Below are 14,956 nucleotides of genomic sequence, written 5' to 3' on the forward strand. Positions count from 1 at the left end.
TGTATTTTTGCACTAAACTCAAAGATTTCAGAGTTTCAAATCATTTTCTTGAGCACTCTGCATCTTCCCTATTTGTGTATATTTTCCCCTTACATGAAATTCTTTTTATAGCTCAGTCTTTTATATTACTCTTTTGTACCCTTTCTACACTGTAATCATTTCTTCATCATAATTCTCTCGTTGCTATGTGATGTTCCACCACTCAAGTTCTTTTCTTTGATTTAGCTGTTGCTATTGTTTTAACTCTTTACCTTCTGCTCTTGCTACTATTACTCAGTAAATAAAAAAGAGAACAGACTCCATTTTCCTAAGTAAGATTCAAAGGTAAATACTGAATGGGTTGTTGTTGTGCATAGCTGTGAAGAACAGCTGAGCTCACCTGCAGTCTGCCTTGGTTTAACTTAGTCACTGTTCCTGGAATAGCCCCTTACCTTGGAATTAGAGGGAATTGCTTGGATTGCTTCAGATGAGGTTGGCGACAGCTGACTAGCTGCAGGGCTTTGATTTTGCATTTCCAAATCCACTCTGTGAAATGTGTTCAATAAAATAGGACGATATCTGAAGCTTATTGCTTAGAAAAGCCAGTGAAATGGTATATTTTCAGCCATGTGTTCTGTTGCAGCTGGGCTAAATCCCAATTTCTAAATTCCTGAGAAAGCTTCTGAGCATCTCAGTTTGACTGAATGTTCTGATCCTAGTTTGTAGAAAGAAGCAGCCTCCTGCCCTGTTTGTAAGAGGACATCACTGCAGTGTCCTGCAGATGTAGCTCCTTGCTAAATGCTCTTGCTGCCAACTTGTAACAGTGTGTACATGATTTGCACAGCACAGGTAGAGCTCTGGACACCAACCTGCTGAACTGCAGTCAAAGTCTGCAAAGGAATATCCTACAAGGCATGAATGCTACTCCAAATGTAGTTGAATTCACAGGGGAAAAATCAAACATCAGTGTTAAGTATTAGTCTACACCTCTGTAAAAGCCTGCTCACCGTGTGTCTTTTCTGGTAGATTTGCCAACACAAAAAAAAGCTTTCCTGAAATTGTACTTGCAGTGTTGCCAGACTCCCTTTCCTCAGCTGTAGTCCCCAAAGCACTGCTGGAACAGCATCGTGCTGATAACTTCACTGATGCTCACTTGGCTGATGAAGTGTGTTCCTGATGCTCTCTGAAGACTGGTTTGTAAGCTGTGTTTTGGGAAGTGAGTGCACCAGTCACTGCCTCACTGCAGGGGTGGAGCACCGGCTGCTCTCAGGTGGGAAAAGGAGGAATCTATGAATTCCTACATCTCACCCAAATGTCAGGAGGCAGTAGAAGGATACTGTACTCCACTGAGAGCGTAGCATGAAAAAGGTAGTCCCAAGGACATGAAGTGGAGCACTTAGAGTTTCCCAAAGGGTCCTGCAGTAAGCAACAGCTCGCCCAGTAGGGCAGTAGCCTCTGAGAACTGTTTGATCAGCTAATTACCAGCTGCTCATTTATCAGTGATTTTTGGGGGGAAGCAGCCCAGTACTCAGCTCTTGCCGCACTAGAGTGAATCTTTTAGGGTACTTGCCATTTCATTTAGCTGCTTACAAGGAGAACTAAGCTATCTAACAGCGTGGCTGATCCCTGTTCAAACAACAGCTATTTGACTTTTTAGGTTTTATTATATTTTTATTTTTTAACTCTCTCATTGCAGGCCACTCTCGGAGACTTTCGTCCCTACTTCCTTTTCTAAGGCTTGCTCTTTATGTGGGAAGGGCTGCCTGGCAGATACTGTTTTATAACTGACCACGTCCTCTCCTCTGTATCTGCAGCTGGTGAGTAGCACTGAGCTTCATTCTTACTGTTGCATAGGGTTAATGTAAGCTTTTAGCAGCTGCTTTTCTCTGGGTATCAGAGAATGCTGCATTACCTTTGCTAGCAGTAAGTACACTTTGTTTTTCCTCTGTAATCCCATCATTTTGCAGCTTTCTTCCACATACTGGGGCTGCTTATTCCCTTCTGTACTGACTAACCTCAGACCTGTGTATCTGCTTCTGATAATGCAGCTTGCCTTGCTTGCTTGCTATGAATTACTTTGGAATAATTGGGCTGCCAGTTGCTAGGTGTTGCAGATGGGCAGCTGAGGCTGTGTGTCCTGGAGCGTTGGGTCTTGTGCTCAGAGCCGCTGTATGTGGACTTCAGAGCATCACAATCTATGTATGCATGCGCCTGGATGGAAAACATTTCCCGTGTAGTTAATGGGAAGGTACTGGCCGTCACACTTGGCTCTAATTGTTATTTCATTTACGTAACGTTTTTTTAAGGAAAAAAACAAACAAACAAAACCTTGAAGATAAATAAACCTGATATTCTGCATAAGAGTTGTCTATAGCAAAATTCTTCTGGTTTACATTCATCAGAAAAATGTAAACAGTATTCTTCTGAAGCATGTTTAAAGCCTTATCATTCATAGCAAAATGCACTCAATGGCGTCTCAACAAACACTCCTTCTAGACTCTGCACCATAACAGAGCTTCATGCTGTGTCAGGGGAGGTTTGTGTTGGATATCAGGAAAAATTTCTCCTCAGAAACAGTGGTAAGGCATTGGCATAGGCTGCCCAGGGAGTGGTGGAGTCACCATCCCTGGAGGTGTTCAAGGACCGTGGAGATGTGGCAGTGAGGGATCTGGCTATGGGCATGGTGATGGGTTGATGGTTGAACTTGATCTCAGTTGTCTTCTTTGATCTTTATAATTTTATGTTTCATTTGTTAGTTGATTTTCACTGTTCAAAGAAAATTCCAAGTTTCAGGGAAACATTTTCTGAAAATGTTTGTTTGCAGCAATTTGCTTCATATACATACTGGCCCAGCTGCACTGTTCTTAAGTTCACAGACACTCACAAACATCCCTGAAGTGAGGACAGGGATACCAAGATGCAGCCGTCAGCTGATGACCCAGAAGCAGTCAGATTAGTCCTCCTTTTCTGCTGTGTTAAATACAACTTGCAATGCTTCCCCGTGATTTTCAGGCATTATTAGAGCTTGCTGTATGAAGTATTAAAGAGGCACTCTCCATTTATCCACATTAATGATTCAGTGCAAACTCCTGCCTTCCCATTAATATCAGCTAACCTCATTCAGTGATAAAACTTGATTTAGTCTCCAAATTACCTCAGCACAAAATTTCTTGGAGCTGCACTGCCTAATAGTTCAGGGCTATGTGAGCTGTTATGATAGCCAAATAACAACAGTGGCAGCATCTTTTTTGGAGTCTTAGCGGAAAGGAAAAAAAAAAAGAGAATCAATCCAGCGCATAAAGAGAGACACAAATAAATTGCTAAACAGTATAATCCAATGATACCATACATCTCAGAAATGAGTGCCTCAAAAATCAATAAAAATTGAAATTGAAAAGGGAAGAATTGTGGTTGTCCAGATGCAGGTATGTCGATGGGAATTGGAGGAGCAGGCTCCAGCCAGGCTTGGGGAAGGGAGGTTTGCTCTGGATAAGGGGGAGCGCTGCCAGCACTTGGCACAGCTGGAAAGGTGCTGTCTTCTGCATTGGTGGGGAGAATTGGAGAGAGAATGGACTCCCTGGCATTTGAGGGGCTGCCACACATCTGCGTTTGCATTGTGACTGCTTCCTTCCGTCTGGAAGTAGAGGGGATGCACGGCAAGGTGCTCATACTTGGCAGCATGACATGGTGCTGGGCCTTTGAGTGGGAGGGGAAAGGCAACGTCTTGGGGCATCCGTGGCTCCAAAACCTCTTATAGCTTTGCCTATGCCTGTAGTTTTGTGGATCCCTAGTGCCCAGAGATGCGGTGCTGGCAGCCCTCAAGTGTCAGCACTGGAGCTGTGTGGGCTAGATCTGTGCTCTGTGTAGAGTAGTTGTGCTGGGCTCACTGGTCCATGGGTTTGTTGTGAGAGAACTTGGAACAGTGTACTGACTCACTTCCCCAAGAACAAGTTTGAGATGCATACAATGTAGATTTTGGTGCTTTGTTTTTCTTACTTTTTGTTTGTTTGTTTTACCTTGTCTTTTGTGTGGGAGTGGGTGCGGCTATTGCTGGCTGAATGGTTCGTTCACGGAGACCCATCAGAGTTCTTCAATTTTTTTCTGTTTTTCCATTAGAAAATAGAATCTCAGTCTTGCTATAGAGCATGAGCAGATCCAAGCTGTGCTGCGTGCTGGTACAGATCTGTTTTCTACCCTGTATGGTCTCCTTATTGCTCCCTTTGGAGTCTGCTGGCAGCAGATCAAGCGTGGTTTGTCCTTCTTGGTTTGCAGCAGCCTGCTGTCTACAAAGATTTGTGAGAATAATGGTAGAGACATTGCCTCACTCCAGTAGCAATTTAAAACGTGTGCATTTTAAAACAAACAAGCAAAATAAAAGAAAAAAAAGTGAGGCAGAAATAAGCAGAGAGTTGGGTAGGGTAGGCTCCTGCCAATCACCTGGCAAGTGAAGGAAGAACTGAACAATCCGGAGAGAAGCGAGTAGAACAGTCTGAGCCCAGTGATCCCGTTGAATTGAGTCTGCTGTCTCCCAAATGGTATAATTTAAAATCATTTGCTGCAGTTTTAGGCAAGAATTATTAAATGAATATTAATCAGTCATTAAATTCAGTGAAACTGCTTCTTCATTCGGGGCTGAATGAGGCCATTTGGCTGTGGCATATTCAGCATGTTAATATGTCTGTAAGAGAGCAATTTCTTCCCCGCTGGAGCTGTGCAAGGTGCTCAGCCCCAGTAACAATGGTGATCCTTCAGACCATCGAATGATGCTTTTGAGGCTGACCATTTGCAGTCTTATGAAATATCAGCCCATCTTTAACTCCAAGTGCAACCCTATTCTTTTCTAGGTAAGGGAGATTTGGCAAAATACTTTCTTACTTCTTTTGCCATGTGCCCAAGGGCAGTGTTTGTCTTGCCTTGCTCCTCTGTTCAGAATCCTAGTTCTGATTCCTGGGCCAGGGAAACATCACCCAGTTCCTGCATTGTGCAGAAGCTGAAACATTGAGGAAAATCTACAGATATCTTAATGGTGGGTGTACTTTTACTGCCAAGACACTAAAGACATTGCTCGTGAAGGAGCATATGCTAACAGTAGCTTGGAAATAATCACTTGAGCATCTCTCTGTCTTGACCTGTAGCACATCCATCTGTGCTATTCAGTACAAATGCAGGAGGTAGCAGGTCCCCTGTGATGGGCGCAGATTGAGGGACCTGTGGGGACAGGCTGCCACCCATAGCCTTCAGAAATCTTCCCCTGCAGCTTCTGGGGCTTCCTTAGCGCTGGAGAATCATGAGGGTTATTCACATGAGGATATCAACCAGTGCTAACTGAACAGAATCTATCATCCTTCCAGAGCTACTCCAGTCCTCCAGCTGTTTCTGTGAATAATTTCCCACGTGTAGCAACAAAGATGGGGGAGAAAAGAAGCTCTGGAGGAGTTCTTGCAACCTTCTTTCCCTCTTCAGCCTCTGGCAGTTATGGATGAGATCAACAAATACTAATTAAACTCCAGTGTATGTTATACTGAACTCCAAGCAGAGATGCCTGGCCTTATGTTTGGACTATATGCCAGTAATAATTATCATTGAAAATAGTAAGAAGGAAAAATTATTATTTTTATTTTTTTTAAACTTAATAATAAATTGGAGAAAGAGTGAGGCTCAAAGCTTTCTATCCTAAGTCTGGTATATGTGCGCATGTGGATTTGATGCGAGGGCAGCAGTGAGTTTTCATTAGCCTAATATTCCTGGAAAGGGTGTTTTGCATGAAGAACTGTTACCCTTGTAATGGTTCTGCAGGTTATAAAGGCAGACATTATAATAGTGTTTTTTTTTTTTTTTTTAACTAAAGAAGTCTCTTTTTTGTGTGTTCCAATGAGAATTTTTTTTTTTTCCTTTTCCCTTATCAAACCTTCTTTTTAATGATATATGGAGGGAATAAACCAGAAAGAAACTACCAAGCCCATGCAGGGAAAAAAAAAATTAACACATTCTCTTGCTCTAAGGTCTGAAATATAATGAATCATTAAACCTTGAAGTCACATTGACATTACCGAATGGGTTTGAAATCGGCTTGGGTGTGTGAAACTATAGAAAACCTGCCAAGTGACTAACGCAGATACTGATGGTGATGTAAGAAATTGGAAACATCTATTAAACAGACGCAGCTTTCCCTTTCCTAAAAGTTATTTGTTGGGGGGTAGTGCAGCACTTCCCTGGTGTGCGTGTGCTGTGGGGGCATGGCCGCGGGCAGAACCTAGTTAACTGAAAACATCACAATCAATACAAAGCACTATGTTTTCCATTTACTCCTGGTTTTTAGGGGTTTATTTTGTTGCAGCAGCAGAAGGCATCAGTTCAATATCAATTCACCTTCTGGGTGGGGAGAGGGATACAGATATAAGCTTTTAATGCGTGATGAAGTTTGTGACAATGCTAAGCTTACTAACATTTAGACCAAGAGCTGTTTGGTACAACACAGGCACTGGCTAATCCTCTGTCCAGTAAACAGGCAGAATAAGTAGAGATCTGTGTTGATATGCTTTCTAGCTAGGAGCAAGGGGTTATTTTCTATTTAATCCCTTCTCCTGTCAGATCACTGCATACCAGCATTTCTTACTTAGCAGCTGAATTGAAGCCTGTTCAATCAGCAGGGTGATGTAGGGATGTCTTGCTAATGGGAGGGCGTGCTTTGAGCTGAGGGTGGGAACTGGTATCTCTGTTTGTCGTGTGGATGAGGTGGAGCCATTACTGATCTCGAGTACCTCCTAGCCTGGTGTTTCTTTATAGCCATAGAATTGTTTGAGTTGGAAGAAATCTCTGAAGGCCACCTGGTCCAACCCCCCTGCAATGAACAGGGATACTTACAGCTCCATCAGGTGATCAGAGCCCATCCAGCCTGACCTTGAATGACTCCAGGAACAGGGCATCCAACACATCTCTGAGCAACCTGTTCCAATGCCTCACCACCCTTACTGTAAAAAACTTCCTTTTATCCAATTTAAATCTCCCCTCTATTAGTTTGAAACCATTTCCCCTTGTTCAATCACAGCAGATCTTACTAAAGAATCTGTCCCTTTCATTCTCATAGCCCGCTTTTTAGATACTGAAAGGTCTTCCCAGACCTTCTCTTCTCCAGGCTGAGCAGCCCCAATTTTTTCAGCTTCTTTTCATGTCCTAGCATTTGGTGCCACTCTGTGCTGCTAAGTGTAGCTGTCTGAAATCTTTCCCCTCTACAGGAGCTGAGATCCTCTACGCCTCTTTACCAACATATGAATTTGTTCTGCAGCATGGTGTGGTTGTGAGAAAACTCAGAGAAATCCTTCACAAGGGTAATGTCCTCATGTGTGCATCACTTAACATCACACCTTGCACTGAATCAAGTCTGGGATGATGATTGAGTTGGAAGGGACCTTAAGTACCATCTAGTTCCAACCCCCCTGATGTGGAAATGGTTGCCAAGCAATGGGTGCCACCATCAGGCACTAAATCAGATTGCCTAGGGTCCCATTCAACCTGGCCTTGAATGTCTCCAGGGATGGGGCATCTACAGCTTCTCTGGGCAACCTGTGCTATGTCTGTGGTCCCTTCTGACCTGCTTCAATAGCTTTGCATCTTTTTCTGTTGAGGGTCCCAGACCTGGATGCTGTACTCTAGATGGGACCTTGCAAGGGGCAGAGTACAGGGGGAACCATCAATTCCTTTACCTGCTAGTTGTTTCTCTGTTGATGCAGTTGAGTGTACAGTTGGCTTTCACAGATGTACACTTAGTCCCCAGGGGTCTGGGCAAGGTTCTGCTAAGGTGCCAGTTCCTCCAGCAAGCACATTAAGGTGCTGCTCGGCTGGCTGCTGCTATTATGGCCTTCTCATGACAGCTGACAACTCTTCAGATGTGGTAGAGTCTATTTTGACCTTCTCTTTTGGGAAACTGATTGCTAGTTTAGTTGTCCTTTTCTGCCCATTTGAGATGGTAATGTGAGAAATAAGATCTGACAGCACATTTTAAGCATGAGCCCTGACAGAAATTGGGCATCTGCACATCTTTGTGGAACAAGTCCAGCTGGGAGCAGGGAGGGGGGAAGTACTGCTGTGACACTGACCTGGCTCCTGGCACTGCTTTTCAGATGGAAATATATGGCACCCAAAAGTGAAGTCACCAAAGCTTTCTCGTAATCCAGATCTGAAGGGAAAACCTCAGGCCAATCTTTGCTGGGAAGAGAGGTTCATCAAAGGCAAAGAAATAAAATATTATTTTCCTCTTTCTCTGTAAGAAAACCTATGTAAAAGGTAGTATTGGGGACGTTTTGCTAATTCTGGTCCCTGTGCAGTATTGTGGTGGCTGCCTGGCTCCAGCTCCGATTGTTCTGGAAGAAAATCCTCTTGAGTAAAGCAGCAAATGATCCATTTGCAGTGGAGAGTACTGGCTTGGCCATGTCCAGCTGGGTCCTGGGCTGCATGTGCAGAACTATGCTTAAAAGGTATTAAAATACATGAAGTATTCACCTTTGTGCTATGTTCTCCACTTAACTCCAGTGGCTGTTGCGGAGACTTGTATGGTCACGAAGGCACAGGAAGGTAACAGGGAGAAGGTGCATGTATGTATTTTTTTCTTCTTTGAATTTAAGGCTAACACTACATGCAACATGGATTGACTAGGAAAGCCTAGTCATAGTACTGCAATAATATGATATCATGCGAGTACAAGGTGTCATCTGGTTTTAAGAAATGTCACTTAGTTAAACTTCCGTCTACTGATCTAAATGCAATTTCATTTATTTTCTTCCCTGATCACTGCTGGCTGCTGTTGAAATAATCAATCATTGTTTTCCTCCTTTTGTCACTACGGCAGTATCAGGCATGATGTTGCCCTGCTGGTTGGCCGCATCCTGTTTAAGCACCAGGTGTTGTGCTTATCCTAGCAGTTACGTGGCTGTCAGTAAACTCAGCTGATAGCATTTTTCCCATCTGGTCCAAGCTGTGACTTTAGATTTCTCTTCCTATCTCTGTTTCTGTGCTAGAGGACAGAAACAGGAGAACCGTGGGCTGTGAGTTACAGATGCATTACTTTTGGGGTAAATTTGAAAAAGTTAAAAGTCTTCCCATTTAAAAATAACACTTCTGAAATGTAAATCAAGTGTTCTTTCTTTACAAGAACAGGTAGCGTTCTGGTGTCTCCTAAGACACTTTCCTTTTTTTGATGAAATGATGCCATCCACAGAAATTAAAGACTTGCTATGCGAAACTGTCAAAAATGCCACCCTGTTGTCATTGTCCAGTTCTTTTTACTGACCACTGTATGTTGTGAAGGCACCTTATTGCACTCCTTTCCCAATTTTGGTTATTCTTGCACTATAAATGTAGGAAGGTGAAGGGCAGAAGTATTTAGAAGGTTTTTCCTTATAACTGTTCAAGATCTATAGACTCTGATCATTATCTTTTGAAAGCAATTGAATTTGCTGCTTTTTTTTTTTTTTTTTTTCCAGCTTAGGAATACAGTTTAAATTTACTTCTTGTTTCCCCTATCATGCTCTGCATGTCTTCTGGTATGAGCTTTCAAGTTTAGAAGTTTGATTTATTGTAATTTATAACCTAGAATGTGTTCTTAAATTACTGCTTCAATAACATAATCTACTAAAAACTCAGTGGTTTTATCACATCGCACCTGTATTTGACAGCAAATTGATCTGACAGTATTACTACATGTTTTTGACAGGCATATTTGAAATCCTTAAATCCCAGTTTCCTCTTTGTTTCATTACCATAACATCACTGACTTAGCCTTGTGATCAATTATCCACTTAGGAGGACCCAAACGTCTGCCAGTTAGGTTTCCAGAGAGGCATTTGCTTCAGCTTCTATTAAATACATTCATTTTATCACAGTTTTTAAGTAATAATTAAAAAAGAGATATTTCTTACTGCCAGACTATCATGTGGTTTTATGGAAACTGAAAAGGAGCAAGCTGCCCTGCACTGGTTGATGTCTTGGAGGAAGGAGCTGGTTCCAGCTGGATGTCTCAGTTCCAGCACTGCCTCCTGTACTCTCCTACAGCTTTTGTAGGATATCTGTTTTATCACTGCTATGCAGGCTGAGGCACTGTATAGCTATTTGATAGCTGAGTGTTTTCTGGTGCTCCTGCCTATGTCAATAGCTTGCACCATCAACCTGTACAGGGGATTACACTCTTGTTTGTGATGCTTGTGTTACTGGATCACTATAATAGACTTCTAATTTAATAAGAAGAAGTCTTTTAGTCAGAAATGAAAAATTCTTGCAAAATAGTTTGCGTTTCAGAGAAAAGCAACATGCTTAATGTAACACCTAGAGAGTCTCATAAGCACAACCTATCTGGGATAATAGCATTCGCATCGCTTATTGCCTTTGGATGAAGAACAGGGGAAAACGATATCCTTTTCTCTGAATAAAAGTTAACACTTGAGTTTCAGTTGGAAAAAAAACAGAACTTGGACCCTCTTAGTATGTTACAACATCCTTTGAGTTGGGATCTTGGAGCTCTGTGCAACAATTTTAGTTGAAAAAGCGAAGTCCCACTATTTGTTGAGTTACACAGCACAGATGAACAGGGCAAAAAAGGCCTGGTGGATTCACAAATGAGGAATAAAACTTCGAGAAAAGTGCAGCTGTTGTATTGCTATGTAAAGGGGAGAAAGATTAACAAACCTTGGTGCTTCTCTGCTGGTGAGGCGGTTTTAGCATCAAGGTCTGACTCTTTGCTGTGAAATCTGATACAGATCAACTGAATCCAGTGAAACTTTGCAGCTTTAAATAAAATGGGGATTTTACCCAAGAAGCGCAACCACACTTTTCCACCAGCCCTACTAATGTGAAAGGTAAAGCAGATTTTATTTTCATTTGAAATGTTCAAAACCAGCCTCACATCTGAGGGGTGCTGCCATCAGATTTCATTCTCCTGCAGCCTGACATGAAGGTTAGTGTGAAGATAGTTGTGAGTGCTATATGCCTGACAACTTGGCATAACGGAGTGTGACTTCAGCTTGTGTTTCTCTTTAGATGATGACTAATGAGTCTTAGTCTCACAGAAGGCATTAAAATACAATTACATTATGTTAGATCAGCTCTCGCAACTGCTAAATTACAGTGTGGTAGGCATAATATAGTTCTGGAAGATACGTGGGTAGATTATTATTATTTTTTTTTCCCCCTCTGTTTGTTGTTTTCCTCTGCACCGGATTCCAGTCAATTTCCTCCTGATGCAAATGTATGTGATAATTCTCTGTATGGACAGAAACATATTTACTCCTGTATTTTACAAGGCAGATTTTGTATTGCACTTCTACAGGTTTTTCCAGCTCTGGTAAAGTCTCTAATGAAATTCCAATTCTGTAGTTGACTCATTAAACTTTCTCTCAATCCATCACTGTAAAACTGATTATCAAGATGTTGTCTTTCGGTGTTATCCATCTTGAGTGACTTTTTTGGAGATTGATGCACATTCGTTCTTATGACTGCCTCAGATGATATCTGCTATTTATCTTGATCTCCTTTTATTTACTGTTTTAACTGAGAAGGTTCTACTGCCTGTTTTGATTGAATTTTAATGATGAGGTCTTGACTACAAGACAGACTTTCTGCAGATTTCAGACACGTTTTATAAAATAGTGTCCTTGGGCTTTCCCTACTGACATGTTTCCAGATTGTCTTTTTCCTGCAGTCCCAAAGGGATTTTGCTGTGCTATGTGTGCAGCCACCCAGGTGGACATGCTGCAGAATTACAGTGAGCTTTAAAGAAGGGATAGGGAATTACTTGACAGTATAAAACAATTATTTGCCAGTTTCCTTGCAGGGTCTAATGGATGTGGAAGGTCAAATTCAAGTGTAAAGGAAAGTTAAAGCAGCAGCAGTATATAGTTTGTCAGCAATATCAGTGCAAACAGACCAACATATCAGTGAAATGCCAGGTCAGTGGTGGCCAACACCGGTTAAGCACAGACAAAACCAAACAAACCAAGGAGGAAGGGAAATAAGGAAGAAAAAAGGGTGGTGACAGCATTAGGATCCTGAGCTATGATATTTTAGGGCATAATTGAAGCCAGGCAAGCTGGGGATATTTTTGAGGATTGTCTCTGAGAACATTTGAAGGGCAGGACAGAAAAGCTTGGAGCTATTTTGACAAATTCATGGCACGATTGGAGCACAGCTGTACTTTACAGCTCCTGTGCCCTGCTAATGTGCTGCACACTGCTGTCAGGATCAGGCAGTGAACCTGCAAGGGGACTGGGCTGGGGGCTCCCCCAGTGTCTCCTGTCTGACCTGCAGCATTTCCCTTTCAAACCCATTTGTTTTAAGACCTATGCTTCTCTTTCTTGACAAGGAAGACTTATGTAGTCATTGTGTGACATCAAGAAAATTGTGTGATTGTAACAATTCAAAATAATTTCTTACTCTTTTTTTTCCTTTTTTTTTCCTGCAGCATCCTGTGGTATCTTGCAATAAAACTACCAGCAGGTGCCTAGGATATATTAACAGCCTCTCATGGACAGCCTTTTTCAACAATGCTATTACAAAGCCCAGTGCTAGGGTTAACCTGCCAGTCCATTTCAGGAGGAAAAATACTGATGCAGTCCTGGGACCATGGGATCACGCTGGCTGTCTTCTAGAAGACACAGCTGTTCCTGCTCATGTGGAGCCCGCAGTCATTTCCCTTTGAGGGAGGGGGCTGTGTCTGCGATGCAGAACCTCAGGAGATGGTGCCAGTATCTGTGTCTCATGTTCATCCCCAGGGAGCTGGACCTCTGTGCTGAGGGTTTGGAATGCTCACCGAGTGCTGCAGGACAATGAGCACTGCATCTTCATAAATCAGGTTGGATGTTATGAAAAACTTATTCTCTGAAACAGTGGTGAGGCATTGGAACAGGCTGCCCAGGGAGGCGGTGGAGTCACTGTCCCTGGAGGTATTCAAGAAACGTGGAGATGTGGTAGAGGTATGATTTATTGGGCAGTATTGATAGTAGGCGGATGATTGGACTGGATGATCTTAGAGGTCTTTTACAACTTTAATGATTTTGTGAAATGCACCCTTCCGGATTTATTGGAGTTTATGCCAGATCTCTTATAATGGACAGAAAAGGAGATGCGTTCAGGTCAATGTTTACAAGCAGTTATAGTGTGCACCCATTAAATACCTCCCCTGGCCCCCAGCCACTTGTAATATGTGCTGTGCTCTGAGCTCTGATCTTCTGCCTGCTCCAAGCTGTACTTGAGTATCCAACAATGACTGTAAATTAGCTGATGCATTTTAATGTAGAATAATAGATTTCTGGTGAAGAGCTTTCTTCTTTGTGAGTCCTTTGTGGGCTTATTTGCATCTTTCCACTGTGTCTGCACGTGTGCTAGAAGTTCTGGAGATTAATCTTAGTCTCTGACTGAAAGCAAAGCAGTGACGTTAGTTTGTAGAGTAGATTCTGTGTGAGATACATTTAGTGATTGTTATTTTTCCCTTCAGTGGTCAAAGGTAAACTGCTCCCACCAATATTACTGGACCTGGATTTTTTTTTTTCCCCTCCCTCTTGAGAGCCTTTACCACTCAAGTAACTGAAGTTTTAGAGAGCTTTTGGATCTTATTCATACATGGTGTGTAGTTCCCGAGTGTGTCCTTCCTGATAAGAAATCAGTTGTTTCTTTGAAAGTATTTTCTCAATAAACAGCTTAAATTGAATCTCCATCATTTTTGAGAGGTTTTGGATAACAGGGGAGGTCCCTGAAGACTGGAGGATAGCCAGTGTCACTCCGGTCTTCAAAAAGGGCAAGAAGGAAGATCCGGGTAATTATAGGCCTGTCAGCCTCACCTCCGTCCCTGGAAAGGTGATGGAACAGCTTGTGCTGGATACCATCTCCAGACAACTGGGAGAAAAGGAGGTTATCAGGTGTAGTCAGCATGGGTTCACCAAGGGGAGGTCGTGCTCGACCAACCTGGTGGCCTTCTATGATGCTGTCACATGCTGGGTGGATGGGGGAAGAGCGGAAGATGTAGTCTACCTTGATTTCAGCAAGGCGTTTGATACTGTCTCCCATGACATCCTTATAACAAAGCTGAGGAAGTGTGGGATAGAGGAGTGCACAGTGAGGTGTGTTGAGAACTGGCTGACTGGCAGAGCACAGAGGGTCGTCGTTGGTGATGCAGAGTCTGGCTGGAGACCTGTAACCAGTGGTGTCCCCCAGGGGTCTGTGCTGGGTCTGGTCTTGTTCAACATCTTCATCAATGACCTTGATGAGGGGATAGTGGCCACCCTCAGCAAGTTTGCTGATGATACGAAGTTGGGAGGATTGGCTGACACGCCTGAAGGCTGTGCTGCCATTCAGCGAGACCTGGACCGGCAGTAAGAGCTGGGCAGTAAGAAACCAGATGAGGTTCAACAAAAGCAAGTGTAGGGTCTTACACCTAGGGAGGAATAATTGCATGCACCAATACAGGCTGGGGGATGAGCTGCTGGAGAGGAGGTCTGCAGAGAGGGACCTGGGCGTCCTGGTGGACAACAGGTTGGCCATGAGCCAGCAGTGTGCCCTCGTGGCCAAAAAGGCCAATGGCATTCTGGGGTGCATTAAGAAGAGCGTGTCCAGCAGGTCGAGGGAGGTGATCCTCTCCCTCTACTCTGCCCTGGTAAGGCCTCATCTGGAGTACTGTGTCCAGTTCTGGGCTCCCCAGTACAAAAAAGACAGGGATCTCTTGGAAAGAGTCCAGCGGAGGGCCACAAAGATGGTGAAGGGCCTGGAGCATCTCCCCTATGAAGAAAGGCTAAGTGAACTGGGTCTGTTTAGCCTTGAGAAAAGACGACTGAGAGGGGACCTGATCCAGGTTTATAAATATCTGAGGGGTGCCGGCCATAGCGGTGAGGCCAGTCTCTTTTCAGTGGTACGTGGAGACAGGACGAGGGGAAACGGACATAAGCTGCAGCATAGGAAGTTTCGCACGAATGTGCGTAAGAACTTCTTCACGGTGAGG

At 43.2% G+C, this 14,956-nt stretch overlaps 1 long non-coding RNA gene across 1 annotated transcript in view; it reads left to right on the forward strand.

Annotated features, from left to right (window-relative positions):
* LOC116217177 (uncharacterized) overlaps nt 1–14,956 on the forward strand; it is a 130,353-nt gene that overhangs the window by 11,457 nt on the left and 103,940 nt on the right. The window contains exon 2 of the long non-coding RNA XR_014886304.1: nt 1,676–1,796. This is a non-coding gene — a long non-coding RNA (uncharacterized LOC116217177). The remainder of the gene's footprint in view (nt 1–1,675; nt 1,797–14,956) is intronic.

Source organism: Meleagris gallopavo, chromosome 14 (assembly GCF_905368555.1).
Source record: "Meleagris gallopavo chromosome 14, MGAL_WU_HG_1.1, whole genome shotgun sequence".
In the NCBI taxonomy this organism is placed as follows: Eukaryota; Metazoa; Chordata; class Aves; order Galliformes; family Phasianidae; genus Meleagris; species Meleagris gallopavo.